Below are 18,093 nucleotides of genomic sequence, written 5' to 3' on the forward strand. Positions count from 1 at the left end.
CGGCAAAGCATGAAGACTGTAGGAGAGGAGTAGAGTGGAGTTTCTCCCACCAGTGAAGCACAACACTCCCATCTGGTGTCTGTCATAGTCAGCAGAACAGAGGAGAGCACAGATGAGTGTTTCATACAGCACTGATTTTATGACTCATTCTCTCTCTCTCTTTTTCTCTGTCTCTCTCTCTCTTTCTCTCTGTCTCTCTCCGCCTCTTTCTCTCTCTCTCTCTCTCTGACTCTCTCTCTGCCTTTCTCTCTCTGCCTTTCTCTGTCTCTCTCTGCCTCTTTCTCTCTCTCTCTCTCTCTGCCTCTCTCTCTCTCTCTTTTTCTCTGTCTCTCTCCGCCTCGTTCTCTCTCTTTCTCTCTTTTTTTCTCTGTCTCTCTCTCTCTTTTTCTCTGTCTCTCTCTGCCTCTCTCTCTCTGCCTCTCCCTCTCTGCCTTTCTCTCCATCTCTCAATTAAATTCAAAGGACTTTATTGGTATGGTAAACATATGTTTACATTGCCAAAGCAAGTGAAATAAAAAGTGAAATAAACAATCAGAAATTAACAGTAAACATTACACTTAAAAAGGTTTCAAGGGCACAGAGACATTTCAAATGTCATATTATGTCTATATACAGTGTTGTAAAGATGTGGATATAGTTAAAGTACAAAGGGGAATAAATGTATTGATAATATACTATAAAGTGCATTCGGAAAGTATTCAGACCCCTTTACTTTTTCCACATTTTGTTATATTACAGCCTTATTCTTAAAAAGTTCCCAAAAGAATAAAGACATTTGAAATGTCATATTATGTCTATATACAGTGTTGTAATGATGTGGAAATAGTTAAAGTACAAAGGGGAATAAATAAGCATAAATATGGGTTGTACTTACAATGGTGTTTGTTCTTCACTGGTTGCCCTTTTCTTGTGGCAAGAGGTCACAAATATTGCTGCTGTGATGTCACACTGTGGTAGTTCACCCAGTAGATATGGGAGTTTATCAAAATTAGATTTGTTTTCAAATTCTTTGTGGGTCTGTGTAATCTGACAGAAAACGTAGTCTTTAATATGGTCATACATTTGGCAGGAGGTTAGGAAGGGCAGTTCAGTTTCCTCCTCATTTTGTGGGCAGTGGGCACATAGCCTGTCTTCTCTTGAGAGCCAGGTCTGCCTAAGGCGGCCTTTCTCAATAGCAAGGCTATGATCACTGAGTCTGTACATAGTCAAAGCTTTCCTTCATTTTGGGTCAGTCACAGTGGTCAGGTATTCTGCCACTGCACTCTCTGCTTAGGGCCAAATAGCATTCTAGTCTGTTCTGTTTTTTTGTTAATTCTTTCTAGTTTGTCAAATAGTTATATTTTTATTTTCTCATGATTTGGTTGGGTCTAATTTTGTTGCAGTCCTGGGGCTCTGTGGGGTCTGTTAGTGAACAGGGTCTCAAAACCAGAGGGACTCTTATCTAGGTTAATCTCTGTAGGTGAGGGCTTTGTGGTGGAATGTGTACAATGTAATAGCTCTTTTCTGGATTTTGATAACTAACTAATTCTGCTCTGCATGCATCGTTTGCGGTTTTGAGCTGTACACACAGTATATTTTTCAGAATTCTGCATGCAGAGTCTCAATTGGATGTTTGTCCCATTTTGTAGATTCTTAGTTGGTGAGTCGACCCCAGACCTCACAACCATAGTGGGCAATGGGTTCTATAACTGATTGAAGTATTTTAAACCAGATCCTAATTGGGATGTTGAGTGTTATGTTTGTTTTGATGGCATAGAAAGCCCTTCTTGCCTCGTCTCTTAGATCGTTCACAGCCTTGTGGAAATGACCTGTGGTGTTGATGTTTAGGCTGAAGTAGGTATAATTCTTTGTGTGCTCTAGGGCAACAGTGTCCAGATAGAATTTGGTAAGCAACTCCAGTATATATTTGGCCTTGTGTTTAAGGATATTGTCCTGCTGAAAGGTGTATTGTCTCCCAGTGTCTGTTGGAAAGCAGACTGAATCAGGATTTCCTCTAGCACTTTGCCTGCTGTGCGTAGCAAAAAATCACCCTAGAAGTTGGCGATGACAAGTATACTCATAACATGATGCAGCGACCACAATGCTTGAAAATATGAGGAGTGATGTGCTGTGTTGGATTTTCCCCAAACATAACGCTTTGCGTTCAGGAAATAAACATAATTTATTTGCCATATTCTTTGGAATATTTGCATTGTGTTTAGTAGCTTAGGGCTTCCTTCTTTTCACTCTTTCATTTAGGTTGGCTAGCAACAGATATGACACTACCGTTGGCTAACTATAGATATAACACTACCGTTGTCTAGCTATAGATATGACACTACCGTTGGCTAGCTATAGATATAACACTACCGTTGGCTAGCGACAGATATGACACTACCGTTGGCTAGCGCCAGATATGACACTACCGTTGGCTAGCTATAGATATGATACTACCGTTGGCTAGCTATAGATATGACACTACCGTTGGCTAGCGACAGATATGACACTACCGTTGGCTAGTTATAGATATGACACTACCGTTGGCTAGCTATAGATATGACACTACCGTTGGCTAGCGACAGATATGACACTACCGTTGGCTAGTTATAGATATGACACCACCGTTGGCTAGCGACAGATATGACACTACCGTTGGCTAGCGACAGATATGACACTACCGTTGGCTAACTATAAATATAAAACTACCGTTGGCTAGCGACAGATATGACACCACCGTTGGCTAGCGACAGATATGACACTACCGTTGGCTAGTTATAGATATGACACCACCGTTGGCTAGCGACAGATATGACACTACCGTTGGCTAGCAACATATATGACACTACCGTTGGCTAGTTATAGATATGACACCACCGTTGGCTAGCGACAGATATGACACTACCGTTGGCTAACTATAAATATAACACTACCGTTGGCTAGCGACAGATATGACACCACCGTTGGCTAGCGACAGATATGACACTACCGTTGGCTAGTTATAGATATGACACCACCGTTGGCTAGCGACAGATATGACACTACCGTTGGCTAGCGACAGATATGACACTACCGTTGGCTAGTTATAGATATGACACCACCGTTGGCTAGCGACAGATATGACACTACCGTTGGCTAGTTATAGATATGACACCACCGTTGGCTAGCGACAGATATGACACTACCATTGGCTAGCGACAGATATGACACTACCGTTGGCTAACTATAGATATAACACTACCGTTGGCTAGCGACAGATATGACACCACCGTTGGCTAGCGACAGATATGACACTACCGTTGGCTAGTTATAGATATGACACTACCGTTGGCTAGCTATAGATATGACACTACCGTTGGCTAGCTGTAGATTTGACACTACTGTTGGCTAGCTATAGATATGACACTACCGTTGGCTAGCTATAGATATGACACTACCGTTGGCTAGCTATAGATATGACACTACCGTTGGCTACCTATAGATATGACACTACCGTTGGCTAGCTATAGATATGACACTACCGTTGGCTAGCTATAGATATGACACTACCGTTGGCTAGCTATAGATATGACACTACCGTTGGCTAGCTGTAGATATGACACTACCGTTGGCTAGCTGTAGATATGACACTACCGTTGGCTAGCTATTGATATGACACTACCGTTGGCTAGCTATAGATATAACACTACCGTTGGCTAGCTGTAGATATGACACTACCGTTGGCTAGCTATAGATATGACACTACCGTTGGCTAACTATAAATATAACACTACCGTTGGCTAGCGACAGATATGACACCACCGTTGGCTAGCGACAGATATGACACTACCGTTGGCTAGCGACAGATATGACACTACCGTTGGCTAGTTATAGATATGACACCACCGTTGGCTAGCGACAGATATGACACTACCGTTGGCTAGCGACAGATATGACACTACCGTTGGCTAACTATAGATATAACACTACCGTTGGCTAGCGACAGATATGACACCACCGTTGGCTAGCGACAGATATGACACTACCGTTGGCTAGTTATAGATATGACACTACCGTTGGCTAGCTATAGATATGACACTACCGTTGGCTAGTTATAGATATGACACTACCGTTGGCTAGTTATAGATATGACACTACCGTTGGCTAGCTGTAGATTTGACACTACCGTTGGCTAGCTATAGATATGACACTACCGTTGGCTAGCTATAGATATGACACTACCGTTGGCTAGCTATAGATATGACACTACCGTTGGCTAGCTATAGATATGACACTACCGTTGGCTAGCTATAGATATGACACTACCGTTGGCTAGCTATAGATATGACACTACCGTTGGCTAGCTGTAGATATGACACTACCGTTGGCTAGCTGTAGATATGACACTACCGTTGGCTAGCTATAGATATGACACTACCGTTGGCTAGCTATAGATATGACACTACCGTTGGCTAGCTATAGATATGACACTACCGTTGGCTAGCTATAGATATGACACTACCGTTGGCTAGCTATAGATATGACACTACCGTTGGCTAGCTGTAGATATGACACTACCGTTGGCTAGCTGTAGATATGACACTACCGTTGGCTAGCTATTGATATGACACTACCGTTGGCTAGCTATAGATATAACACTACCGTTGGCTAGCTATAGATATGACACTACCGTTGGCTAGCTATAGATATGACACTACCGTTGGCTAGCTATAGATATGACACTACCGTTGGCTAGCTGTAGATATGACACTACCGTTGGCTAGCTGTAGATATGACACTACCGTTGGCTAGCTATTGATATGACACTACCGTTGGCTAGCTATAGATATAACACTACCGTTGGCTAGCTGTAGATATGACACTACCGTTGGCTAGCTGTAGATATGACACTGTTGGCTAGCTATAGATATAACACTACCGTTGGCTAGCTATAGATATGACACTACCGTTGGCTAGCTGTAGATATGTATAGTGTGCTGCTGCATATTGCTGCATTATTGCAATGTTTGTTGATCTATCCACAGTGCTATCTCATTCAATGGACTTTCCTTATTTACCTTTATTTAACAAGGCAAGTCAGTTAAGAACACATTGTTATTTTCAATGACGTCCTAGGAACAGTGGGTTAACTGCCTGTTCAGGGGCAGAACGACAGATTTGTACTTTGTCAGCTTGGGGATTTGAACTTGCAACCTTCCGGTTACTAGTCCAACGCTCTAACCACTAGGCTACCCTGCCACCCCTTAGAGTGGCGCTCGATGAGAACCAGGGGCCGAATTGCAGGCGTCCGTCATACCCACATGACATCTCTGTCTGTCTGGCGCTATGTATCATACCCACATGACATCTCTGTCTGTCTGGCGCTATGTATCATACCCACATGGCATCTCTGTCTGTCTGGCGCTATGTATAATACCCACATGACATCTCTGTCTGTCTGGCGCTATGTATCATACACACATGACATCTCTGTCTGTCTGGCGCTATGTATCATACCCACATGGCATCTCTGTCTGTCTGGCCCTATGGATCGCTATAGTGGCTGTCTGGCCTTATTCTCTCTGGCCCTATGGATCACTATAGTGTCTGTCTGGCCTCATTCTCTGTCTGGCCTTATTCTCTGTCTGGCCTTACTATCTGTCTGGCTCTGTGGATGGTGTTAATTTCCTGGGGTGCATCCCTTATGGCACCCTATTCCCTTTAGAATGCACTACTTTTGATTAGAGCCCTATGGGGTGCTGTTATAAAGTAGTGTACTAAATATGGAATAGGGTGCCATTTGGAACTGAACCCCGGTGTGGTACAGTGTGGGTAATATAGACTTCAGACTATCGGGTTCAGCAGGTCAGGGGCCAGAGTATTATGAAATTCTTGCACTGCTCGTACTCGAAACAGCTTCAATTAACCATGGTGGTCGTCGCACTGAGCTGAAGAACAGGAGATACAGCAACAATATTGCAATCATGTTGTCAATAGCAGGCTTGTTTCTACTGAAACAGGCGGCAACAAGGCTGAAATAGGGGCTCAACGTCAGATCCAAATCGATTAATCTCCCAGTTCAGGTAGGCCTCCTCATTGCTACAGCAAACGAAGACAGGTAGGTGGGGCGCTCGAAAAACAATGACAAAAAATCCAACAAAATTACTTACCAAAAAAAAACTTTCAAAAGGCAGAAACAAAAGAAAAGGCAGAACATTATCCTGTACTCATCCTAACAACAACAAAATAATATTCAGTACATTATCCTGTACTCATCCTAACAACAACAAAAGGAAGGCAGTACATTATCCTGTACTCATCCTAACAACAACAAAAGGAAGGCAGTACATTATCCTGTACTCATCCTAACAACAACAAAAGGAAGGCAGTACATTATCCTGTACTCATCGTAACAACAACAAAAGGAAGGCAGTACATTATCCTGTACTCATCGTAACAACAACAAAAGGAAGGCAGTACATTATCCTGTACTCATCCTAACAACAACAAAAGGAAGGCAGTACATTATCCTGTACTCATCCTAACAACAACAAAAGGAAGGCAGTACATTATCCTGTACTCATCGTAACAACAACAAAAGGAAGGCAGTACATTATCCTGTACTCATCCGAACAACAACAAAAGGAAAGGCAGTACATTATCCTGTACTCATCCTAACAACAACAAAAGGAAGGCAGTACATTATCCTGTACTCATCCTAACAACAACATAAGGAAGGCAGTACATTATCCTGTACTCATCCTAACAACAACAAAAGGAAGGCAGTACATTATCCTGTACTCATCCTAACAACAACAAAAGGAAGGCAGTACATTATCCTGTACTCATCCTAACAACAACAAAAGGAAGGCAGTACATTATCCTGTACTCATCCTAACAACAACAAAAGGAAGGCAGTACATTATCCTGTACTCATCCTAACAACAACAAAAGAAAAGGCAGTACATTATCCTGTACTCATCCTAACAACAACAAAAGGAAGGCAGTACATTATCCTGTACTCATCCTAACAACAACAAAAGGAAGGCAGTACATTATCCTGTACTCATCCTAACAACAACAAAAGGAAGGCAGTACATTATCCTGTACTCATCCTAACAACAACAAAAGGAAGGCAGTACATTATCCTGTACTCATCCTAACAACAACAAAAGAAAAGGCAGTACATTATCCTGTACTCATCGTAACAACAACAAAAGGAAGGCAGTACATTATCCTGTACTCATCGTAACAACAACAAAAGGAAGGCAGTACATTATCCTGTACTCATCCTAACAACAACAAAAGGAAGGCAGTACATTATCCTGTACTCATCCTAACAACAACAAAAGGAAGGCAGTACATTATCCTGTACTCATCCTAACAACAACAAAAGGAAAGGCAGTACATTATCCTGTACTCATCCTAACAACAACAAAAGGAAGGCAGTACATTATCCTGTACTCATCCTAACAACAACAAAAGGAAGGCAGTACATTATCCTGTACTCATCCTAACAACAACAAAAGGAAAGGCAGTACATTATCCTGTACTCATCCTAACAACAACAAAAGGAAGGCAGTACATTATCCTGTACTCATCCTAACAACAACAAAAGGAAGGCAGTACATTATCCTGTACTCATCCTAACAACAACAAAAGGAAAGGCAGTACATTATCCTGTACTCATCCTAACAACAACAAAAGGAAAGGCAGTACATTATCCTGTACTCATCCTAACAACAACAAAAGGAAGGCAGTACATTATCCTGTACTCATCCTAACAACAACAAAAGAAAAGGCAGTACATTATCCTGTACTCATCCTAACAACAACAAAAGGAAGGCAGTACATTATCCTGTACTCATCCTAACAACAACAAAAGGAAAGGCAGTACATTATCCTGTACTCATCCTAACAACAACAAAAGGAAGGCAGTACATTATCCTGTACTCATCCTAACAACAACAAAAGAAAAGGCAGTACATTATCCTGTACTCATCCTAACAACAACAAAAGGAAGGCAGTACATTATCCTGTACTCATCCTAACAACAACAAAAGAAAAGGCAGTACATTATCCTGTACTCATCCTAACAACAACAAAAGAAAAGGCAGTACATTATCCTGTACTCATCCTAACAACAACAAAATAATATTCAGTACATTATCATGTACTCATCCTAACAACAACAAAAGAAAAGGCAGTACATTATCCTGTACTCATCCTAACAACAACAAAAGGAAAGGCAGTACATTATCCTGTACTCATCCTAACAACAACAAAAGAAAAGGCAGTACATTATCCTGTACTCATCCTAACAACAACAAAAGGAAGGCAGTACATTATCCTGTACTCATCCTAACAACAACAAAAGGAAAGACAGTACATTATCCTGTACTCATCCTAACAACAACAAAAGGAAGGCAGTACATTATCCTGTACTCATCCTAACAACAACAAAAGGAAAGACAGTACATTATCCTGTACTCATCCTAACAACAACAAAAGAAAAGGCAGTACATTATCCTGTACTCATCCTAACAACAACAAAAGGAAAGACAGTACATTATCCTGTACTCATCCTAACAACAACAAAAGGAAAGACAGTACATTATCCTGTACTCATCCTAACAACAACAAAATAATATTCAGTACATTATCATGTACTCATCCTAACAACAACAAAAGGAAAGACAGTACATTATCCTGTACTCATCCTAACAACAGCAAAAGGAAGGCAGTACATTATCCTGTACTCATCCTAACAACAACAAAAGGAAGGCAGTACATTATCCTGTACTCATCCTAACAACAACAAAAGAAAAGGCAGTACATTATCCTGTACTCATCCTAACAACAACAAAAGAAAAGGCAGAACATTATCCTGTACTCATCCTAACAACAACAAAAGGAAAGGCAGTGCATTATCCTGTACTCATCCTAACAACAACAAAAGGAAAGACAGTACATTATCCTGTACTCATCCTAACAACAACAAAAGGAAAGACAGTACATTATCCTGTACTCAATAAACTAATCTACTATTGGAACTAATAAACTAATCTACTATTGGAACTAATAAATTAATCTACTATTGGAACTAATAAATTAATCTACTATTGGAACTAATAAACTAATCTACTATTGGAACTAATAAATTAATCTACTATTGGAACTAATAAATGAATCTACTATTGGAACTAATGACTCTATACATCTTTATTACGACTAAAATGGAGCCTCTGAAATGAACTCGCAGGTCCACAAGCAGGAGGCTCTGAAATGACCTCACAGGCTCTGAAATGACCTCACAGGTCCACACGCAGGAGGCCCTGAAATGACCTCACAGGTCCACAAGCAGGAGGCCCTGAAATGACCTCACAGGTCCACAAGCAGGAGGCCCTGAAATGACCTCACAGGCTCTGAAATGACCTCACAGGTCCACACGCAGGAGGCCCTGAAATGACCTCACAGGTCTACAAGCAGGAGGCCCTGAATTGACCTCACAGGTCCACACGCAGGAGGCCCTGAAATGACCTCACAGGTCCACAAGCAGGAGGCTCTGAAATGACCTCACAGGCTCTGAAATGACCTCACAGGTCCACACGCAGGAGGCCCTGAAATGACCTCACAGGTCCACAAGCAGAAGGCCCTGAAATGACCTCACCGGTCCATACGCAGGAGGCTCTAAAATGACCTCACAGGTGCACACGCAGGAGGCTCTGACTACATCCACATGATCTACCCTTCTCCTTCTCCTGAAGGTTGGACTCGTACACTCTTCCTCGTGACTTGAACAGGAATGGACTGGTGTGGAGAATATGGTGGAACCTCCCTCCAGCCATGCTTGCACTAAATGCAGTGCATTTTAAATGCCTGAGGTGGAGTGAATGAGTGGACACTTCTGGCGAAAGGTAGAGAATGAGAACAAAGCCCTGTAGATTGATTCTACCTGAAATCCCCTGGGTTATATTTCTATTGACACAAGGTATTGATCCAAGTGCCAATAGCTATTCCTATTATAGTGCTGATCGTTCAATTCTCATACTTGACACACTGGTGCAGACGAAACATTGCATTGACTTATGAAAAATGATCATCTGTGTTTTTTATATTATAAGTATTGTAGCGACCAGAATCCCTTGGGTTTGGATCTCTTGTCGGAACGGCTAAGGTGTTGGGTCGGGCCTGGTTCAGAGTCCCAGTCGGGGCCACCTGCCGAAGTCGCTATAGTATGTTACACTTAGAAACAGTACAGCAAAACCCCATTCTGACTCCGAGTCTGAGCCTTTAAAAAATGCCAGAAAATGTTTCAAATCTGCTTAATGCTCAGTCATTCAATTTCCCTGGTAATAATGCCAGCAGGATTACTTTGTTATTCCAAATGTCCTGAGGACAATTTCTGCACCTGTAAGTGTTGGATCTGGAACAGTGTCAGGTCTCTTTACTCCATCTTTACACGTCCTACAGGACTCATTACCTTTCCACATTACACATCTGTGGAACAACTTCAGCTACAAAATCACCGTCTCTTCTCTCTCACGAGCTCTCTATCCCACACCCACACCTGTTCTCCCCCCCCCTCTTCTCTCTCTACATCCCCACCTCCCCCCCTCCTGTTCTCTCTTCTCTCTCACGAGCTCTCTATCCCACGCCCCCACCTGTTCTCCCCCCCCCCCCTCTTCTCTCTCTACATCCCCACCTCCCCCCTCCTGTTCTCTCTTCTCTCTCACTAGCTCTCTATCCCACGGCCCCTCCTGTTCTCTCTCTCTCCCCCTCTCTTCTCTCTCTACACCCCCACCTCTCTCCCTCCTGTTCTCTCTCTCTCCCCCTCTCTTCTCTCTCTACACCCCCACCTCTCTCCCTCCTGTTCTCTCTCTCTCCCCCTCTCTTCTCTCTCTACTCTCCACCTCTCTCCCTCCTGTTCTCTCTTCTCTCTCTATGCCCCCACCTCCCTCCCTCCTGTTCTCTCTCTCTCCCCCTCTCTTCTCTCTCTACTCCCCACCTCCCTCCCTCCTGTTCTCTCTCTCTCCCCCTCTCTTCTCTCTCTCCCCCTCTCTTCTCTCTCTACTCCCCACCTCCCTCCCTCCTGTTCTCTCTCTCTCCCCCTCTCTTCTCTCTCTACACCCCAACCTCTCTCCCTCCTGTTCTCTCTCTCTCCCCCTCTCTTCTCTCTCTCTCCCCCTCTACTCCCCACCTCTCTCCCTCCTGTTCTCTCTCTCTCCCCTCTCTTCTCTCTCTACTCCCCCTCTCTTCTCTCTCTACTCCCCACCTCTCTCCCTCCGGTTCTCTCTCTCTCCCCCTCTCTTCTCTCTCTCTCCCCCTCTCTTCTCTCTCTACACCCCCACCTCTCCCTCCTGTTCTCTCTCTCTCCCCCTCTCTTCTCTCTCCACGCCCCCACCTCCCTCCCTCCTGTTCCTAGTAGAATCCAACAGATCAGAATATTCTGAAAGTTTGAAACAAAGACATTTCACAGTAATGTAAGTTAGTTCAAGACAACCCATGACCTTGGCAGAGTGATCATCTTTCCCACCCATACCTAACGTCTCCCTCTCCTAGACACTACACAGCCACACCAAGCTGTACTGGCCTGGCATGGTTATACATACCACCATGGTTGCTGGATCCGTGCTGAAAAGGACAATGTGGGGAAACACGTCAGACCAGTACATAACAAAGGGAGTTTGTTTGTTTATTTGTTTGTTTGTTTGTTTGTTTGTTTGTTAGTTAGTTAGTTAGTTGGTTTGCTGTTTGTTTGTTAGTTAGTTGTTGGTTCATTGGGTAGTTAGTTGTTGGTTCATTGGTTAGTTAGTTGTCTGTCTAGTAGATATGTTTTTTTCTGGTCATGCGTTTTTTATCATTTTTCACCACTTGGGGGCGCTAACTGACTAAGCATGTTGTAGTTCTGCTCCTCCTTTAATATTTCTCTAGAGAGATGAACATTTCAGTGCTGAACTGAACTTTACCGCAACAGATGATCAATGTGAGCTTTACCAGTGTCTGATTCAGACATTGTGTGGGTGTGTGTGTGTGTGTGTGTGTGTGTGTGTGTGTGTGTGTTTTTCTTCACTGATATGGAGGATATGCTGCAGATATCCACGACTCGAACATGTAACTTTTGGTCTGTAACTATGTATTCCTATCTAGTCACAACAGTAGAAGCCATCAGCTCATAGAAACCATCATTCTTCAAATAGCCACTCTTTGCCTTGATGACAGCTTTGCACACTCTTGGATTTCTCTGACAATCACGCACAGAACGAGCAGTATGGCTGGTGGCATTGTCATGCTGGAGGGTCATGTCAGGATGAGCCTGCAGGAAGGGTACCATATGAGGGAGGGTCATGTCAGGATGAGTCTGCAGGAAGGGTACCACATGAGGGAGGGTCATGTCAGGATGAGCCTGCAGGAAGGGTACCACATGAGGGAGGAGGATGTCTTCCCTGTAACGCAAAGCATTGAGATTGCCTGCAATGACAACAAGCTCAGTCTGATGATGCTGTGACACACCGCCCCAGACCATGACGGACCCTCCACCTCCAAATCGATCCCGCTCCAGAGTACAGGCCTCGGTGTAACGCTCTCTCCTTCCACGATAAACGTGAATCCGACCATCACCCCTGGTGAGACAAAACCGTGACACCTCAGTGAAGAGCACTTTTTACAGTGAAGATCTGTGAAGTTAATTGGATTTTTTGTAGTGTTGTCCCTGGTCCTCCTTGATATTGTCTCTGAGGGGTAGTGTTGTCACTGGTCCTCCTTGATATTGTCTCTGAGGGGTAGTGTTGTCCCTGGTTCTCCTTGATATTGTCTCTGAGGGGTAGTGTTGTCCCTGTTACTCCTTGATATTGTCTCTGAGGGGTAGTGTTGTCCCTGGTCCTCCTTGATATTGTCTCTGTCTCTGAGGGGTAGTGTTGTCCCTGGTACTCCTTGATATTGTCTCTGAGGGGTAGTGTGGTCCCTGGTTCTCCTTGATATTGTCTCTGTCTCTGAGGGGTAGTGTTGTCCCTGGTTCTCCTTGATATTGTCTCTGTCTCTGAGGGGTAGTGTTGTCCCTGGTTCTCCTTGATATTGTCTCTGAGGGGTAGTGTTGTCCCTGGTCCTCCTTGATATTGTCTCTGAGGGGTAGTGTTGTCCCTGGTTCTCCTTGATATTGTCTCTGAGGGGTAGTGTACTGGTGCAGGTGTGGACAGGTCATATCAAGTCCTCTTCCTGATGATCGATCAGTTGTCCTGCCCGGGCAGGTTGGCTCGTGTTTCCCTATAAATACACACAGAAACCTATCAGGAGGAGGAGAGCAGAGAGGGAGGAGGAAAGGAGAGAGGGAGGAGGAGAGAGGGAGGAGAGGAGAGAGGGAGGAGGAGAGGGAGGAGAGAGGGAGGAAGGGAGAGGAGAGGGGGAGGAGGAGAGGAGAGAGGGTGGGGGGATAGGGAGGAGAGGATAGAGGGAGGAGATAGGGAGGGGGAGAGGGAGGAGGGGAGAGGGGAGGAGAGGAGAGGAGAGAGGGAGGAAGGGAGGGGAGAGAGGGATGAAGGGAGAGGAGAGAGGGAGGAGGAGGATAGGAGAGAGGGAGGAGGGGAGAGGAGAGAGGGATGAGGAAAGGATTGGAGAGGGGGAGGAGGAAAGGAGAGAGGGAGGAGGGGAGAGAGGGAAGAGAGGGAGGAGGAAAGGAGAGAGGGAAGAGAGGGAGGAGGATGAATGGAGGGAGGAGGAAAGGAGAGAGGGAGGAGGATGGATGGAGGGAGGAGGAAAGGAGAGAGGGAAGAGAGGGAGGAGGAAAGGAGAGAGGGAGGAGGAAAGGAGAGAGGGAGGAGGGGAGAGAGGGAGGAGAGGGAGGAGGATGGATGGAGGGAGGAACTCAAGTCACTTTTGTAGCCCTCGGATGCCTTTCCTCTCTTCCTCTCCTCCCTCCTTGTTCCCTATAAATACACACCGGCATTGCCCTCACTGCCTTCTAGAAGGGGAGGGGTGGGAGGAGGAGGAAGGAGGAGGAAGGAGGAGGGAAAGAGGGGAGGATATGGTATTTGCTCGTCTCCACCCTTCACATAGGCCGCTATCGCCACCGTGTTGAGGAGAATGTAAGTAGAGGAGGGATGAGGGGAAGGAAGGGTGGAGGAGGGTAGACAGGAAGAAGGAAGTAATACCTTATCTATTACTTCCTCCTTCCTGTCTACCCTCCTCCACCCTTCCTTCCCCTTGTTCTGTTCTCCTGTCTCCTGTCTCCTGTCTCCTGGGTGGTTATTTCTATAGTGGATGTATAAAACCACTTTAAACAGGGTTTGGTTTCTGACCTGGTCAATGGAGAGAGAGAAAATAGAACACAGGAGATTTTCACCATTGGTTGGAGCTGTTGTTACACAGTTTTACAGAGTGCTGTTTGTTTGGTCTATACTGCTTAGGAAAATAGGTTTGGTGATGCACGGTGCTGTCTGTTTGGGCTATATACCGCCTGGGAAAACAGGTTTGGTGCTGCACGGTGCTGTTTGTTTGGGCTATATACCGCCTGGGATAACAGGTTTGGTGATGCACGGTGCTGTTTGTTTGGGCTATATACCGCCTGGGATAACAGGTTTGGTGATGCACAGTGCTGTCTGTTTGGGCTATATACCGCCTGGGATAACAGGTTTGGTGATGCACAGTGCTGTCTGTTTGGGCTATATACCGCCTGGGATAACAGGTTTGGTGATGCACGGTGCTGTCTGTTTGGGCTATATACCGCCTGGGATAACAGGTTTGGTGATGCACAGTGCTGTCTGTTTGGGCTATATACCGCCTGGGATAACAGGTTTGGTGATGCACAGTGCTGTCTGTTTGGGCTATATACCGCCTGGGATAACAGGTTTGGTGATGCACGGTGCTGTCTGTTTGGGCTATATACCGCCTGGGATAACAGGTTTGGTGCTGCACGGTGCTGTTTGTTTGGGCTATATACCACCTGGGATAACAGGTTTGGTGATGCACAGTGCTGTCTGTTTGGGCTATATACCGCCTGGGATAACAGGTTTGGTGATGCACAGTGCTGTCTGTTTGGGCTATATACCGCCTGGGATAACAGGTTTGGTGATGCACGGTGCTGTCTGTTTGGGCTATATACCGCCTGGGATAACAGGTTTGGTGCTGCACGGTGCTGTCTGTTTGGGCTATATACCGCCTGGGATAACAGGTTTGGTGATGCACAGTGCTGTCTGTTTGGGCTATATACCGCCTGGGATAACAGGTTTGGTGATGCACAGTGCTGTCTTTTTGGGCTATATACCGCCTGGGATAACAGGTTTGGTGATGCACGGTGCTGTCTGTTTGGGCTATATACCGCCTGGGATAACAGGTTTGGTGATGCACAGTGCTGTCTGTTTGGGCTATATACCGCCTGGGATAACAGGTTTGGTGCTGCACGGTGCTGTTTGTTTGGGCTATATACCACCTGGGATAACAGGTTTGGTGATGCACAGTGCTGTCTGTTTGGGCTATATACCGCCTGGGATAACAGGTTTGGTGATGCACGGTGCTGTTTGTTTGGGCTATATACCGCCTGGGATAACAGGTTTGGTGCTGCACGGTGCTGTCTGTTTGGGCTATATACCGCCTGGGATAACAGGTTTGGTGCTGCACGGTGCTGTCTGTTTGGGCTATATACCGCCTGGGATAACAGGTTTGGTGATGCACAGTGCTGTCTGTTTGGGCTATATACCGCCTGGGATAACAGGTTTGGTGCTGCACGGTGCTGTCTGTTTGGGCTATATACCGCCTGGGATAACAGGTTTGGTGATGCACAGTGCTGTCTGTTTGGGCTATATACCGCCTGGGATAACAGGTTTGGTGATGCACAGTGCTGTCTTTTTGGGCTATATACCGCCTGGGATAACAGGTTTGGTGATGCACGGTGCTGTCTGTTTGGGCTATATACCGCCTGGGATAACAGGTTTGGTGATGCACAGTGCTGTCTTTTTGGGCTATATACCGCCTGGGATAACAGGTTTGGTGATGCACGGTGCTGTCTGTTTGGGCTATATACCGCCTGGGATAACAGGTTTGGTGCTGCACGGTGCTGTCTGTTTGGGCTATATACCGCCTGGGATAACAGGTTTGGTGCTGCACAGTGCTGTCTGTTTGGGCTATATACCGCCTGGGATAACAGGTTTGGTGTGACATCTGCTGACGTAAAAAGGGCTTTATAAATACATTTGATTTGATTAGCTAACTTGTTTTGTGGGATGAAAAATACCACGGCTGGTGAAATAGTCAGTGAAACATTTAGGCTAACGTTAGGAATAGCAGCGTGTCGTCAAACTTGTCTTTAATAGTATTTTGGATGAAAAGCGTGCCCAAATTCAACTGCCTGCTACTCATCCCCAGAAGATAAGATATGCATTATTAGTAGATTTGGATAGAAAACACTCTGACGTTTCTAAAACTGTTTGAATCATGTCTGTGATTATAACAGAACGTATTTAGCAGGTGTAACACAGTGGACTAACCATTCAGATTTTTTATTTTGAGGTCACTCTCTTTTCAATGATTTTTCATTGGGAATCCAGATTTCCAGAGAAGGGACCTTCTTGCAGTTCCTACCGCTTCCACTGGAGGTCACCAGTCTTTAGCAATTGGTTGAGGTTGTTCCTTTGTGTAATGAAGAAGTAGCCCTGTTCAAAACGAGGATCACTTCATGTGTACTGTTTGATAGAGGCGCGTGACCAGAAAGCTAGCGTCAGTTTGTTTTCTTCCTGTATTGAACACAGATCATCCTGACTTCAATTTTATCGATTATTTACTTTAAAAAATACCTAAAGTTGTATTACAAAAGTAGTTTGAAAAGTTTTGGCAAAGTTTACAGGTAACTTTTGAGATATTTTGTCGTCACGTTGCGCAAGTTGGAAGCGGTGTTTTTCTGGATCAAACGCGCCAAATAAATTGATATTTTGGATATATATTGACGGAATTAATCGAACAAAAGGACCATTTGTGATGTTTATGGGACATATTGGAGTGCCAACAAAAGAAGCTCGTCAAAGGTAAGGCATGAATTATATTTTTATTTCTGCGTTTAGTGTCGCGCCTGCAGGTTTGAAATATGGTTTCTCTCTTTTGTTTACGGAGGTGCTATCCTCAGATAATAGCATCTTTTGCTTTCGCCGAAAAGCCTTTTTGAAATCTGTTGGCTGGATTCACAAGTGTAGCTTTAATTTGTTATTTTACATGTGTGATTTAATGAAAGTTAGATTTTTATAGTAATTGATTTGAATTTGGCGCTCTGCATTTTCTCTGGCTTTTCGCTAGCGTCCCACATATCCCAGAGAGGCTGAACTACTCCAGGAAGTGACATTGCAGGCTTGCTCAGTGCTGCCCCCTCTTGATTATATCAAGATGAAGGCCGACCGGGTATTGCAGGCTTCCATTAGCAACTAAATGAACCTTAACTTCTTCCTGTGCGTTTAGTGTTAGGATAAGGGTTAAAGTTAGGGCTAGTTAGGATTAAGTTTAGTGTTAGGATAAGGGTTAAGGTTAGTAGATAGTTAATTGAAATGTTACTGATCTACTGATTAACACTCCAAATAAAGTGTCCTCATCTGGTGTAATAGAATTAATTATTGGTACCATGGGAGGTGGGGGAGAGAGAACCATGGGGTGGGTTGGTTGGTTGGTGATGCACGGTATAATGTGTTTGTTTGGGTTAAAGTGAGACAACGGGTTTGGTGCAACACAGGGCTGTGTATTTTGGCTGTGCTACTGCAAATGGAGAAACAACCCGAGCACAGAAGTGTTTGGTGGGTGCTGCTGCACAGTGCTGTGAGTTTATTTAGGCTGTGGTATTGCAGTTACAGCCTGCAGGCCCATGAGCTGGCTAAGATGACAGCAGAGAGAGATAGAGAGATAGGGGGCTAGAGAGACATAGAGAGATAGATGGATGGAGAGATATAGATAGAGGGATAGAGAGAGAGAGAGAGAGAGAGAAATGGATAGCAAGAGAGAGAGAGAGAGAAATGGATAGCGAGAGAGAGAGAGAGAAATGGAGAGAGAGAGAGAGAGAGAGAGAGAGAAATGGATAGCGAGAGAGAGAGAGAGAAATGGATAGCGAGAGAGAGAGAGAGAGAGAGAGAGAGAGAAATGGATAGCGAGAGAGAGAGAGAGAAATGGATA

This window comes from Oncorhynchus mykiss, chromosome 7 (genome assembly GCF_013265735.2).
Source record: "Oncorhynchus mykiss isolate Arlee chromosome 7, USDA_OmykA_1.1, whole genome shotgun sequence".
Lineage (NCBI taxonomy): Eukaryota > Metazoa > Chordata > Actinopteri > Salmoniformes > Salmonidae > Oncorhynchus > Oncorhynchus mykiss.